This window comes from Chaetura pelagica, unplaced genomic scaffold (assembly GCF_000747805.2).
Source record: "Chaetura pelagica isolate M959 unplaced genomic scaffold, ChaPel_1.0 scaffold555, whole genome shotgun sequence".
Lineage (NCBI taxonomy): Eukaryota > Metazoa > Chordata > Aves > Apodiformes > Apodidae > Chaetura > Chaetura pelagica.
Window position 1 is genome coordinate 298,644 of NW_009953297.1, and position 1,060 is coordinate 299,703.

The following is a 1,060-nucleotide window of genomic DNA, read 5'->3' on the forward strand; positions in this document are numbered from 1 at the left end:
CACAGAATACTGTACCTTCCTTAGCTGGCTTTCATATTCTTCTCGGAGTTCCCCTGGTTTGCTTAACTTAATGGGTGCTCTGAATATGAAGTCTGGAAAGAGAAGGGAGAAACAAAAAAACAACAAAAGGAAACACTTTTTAGTGCATGATGACTGGAGTTGTCTGAATTTCCCAAAAAGGGTAAGCTCTCCACAAGAGGTTCTGCAGCATTTTTCCAAGCACATCAGTTTATGCTTCCACACTGCTACGAAAAGTCTGTTTAACACCCAGGAACTCTGGGAGGAGCACGACCAAGTGAAACCATTTTGCACTTCTGTGCTTTCTTTTGAGATCCTCAAGGGCTCTCCACAAGCAGTTAAGCAATCAGGGGAGTACGAGGAGGATGTAAACACAGAGGTTAAGTAACAGCTCTGAGATGTCACAGGGAATCTACGTCCTAGAAATAAAACCAAGATTGAAGCATCTGCTCCAGCCAGACAGCCAAGGAACAGGCTGACAGCAGCAGCACAACACCCCAAATTCACACCCATACCCTTCTGCCACTTAAAGGAACACATCCAGAATAGTCATAGTCACAGAGTTGTCAGGGTTGGAAGGGACCTCTGAAGACCATCTCGTCCAACCCCTCCTAGAGCAGGATCCCCTAGAGCAGATCCCACAGGAACACATCCGGGTGGGGTTGGAATGTCCCCAGGGATGGAGACTCCACAGCCTCCCTGGGCAGCCTGTCCCAGGGCTCTGCCACCCTCACAGGCAAGAACTATTTTCTCACATTCAGGTCAAACCTCCTGTGCTCCAGTTTGTGCCCACTGCCCCCTGTCCTGGCCCTGGGCATCCCTGAGCAGAGTCTGGCCCCACCTCCTGACCCCCCTGGAGATATTTACAAGCCCTGATCAGATCCCCCCTCAGCCTCCTTTTCTCCCAGCGGCGCAGACCCAGCTCTCCCAGTCTTTCCTCACAGGCAGACACTCCAGTCCCCTCCTCACCCCCTAAACACTCTCTATTTCCTACAGAAATGCTGTTTTACACCTCCAGGCCCCCAGCACCTCCCCAGCTCCC

The 1,060-nt window shown here is 51.2% G+C and overlaps 1 protein-coding gene across 1 annotated transcript in view; it reads right to left on the reverse strand.

Annotated features, from left to right (window-relative positions):
* RNF169 (ring finger protein 169) overlaps positions 1–84 on the reverse strand; it is a 15,298-nt gene extending 15,214 nt beyond the window's left edge. The window contains exon 1 of the mRNA XM_009997983.1: positions 16–84. The gene's annotated coding sequence lies outside the window, so the exon portion shown is untranslated. The remainder of the gene's footprint in view (positions 1–15) is intronic.
* Between the last annotated feature and the right edge of the window lie 976 nt (positions 85–1,060).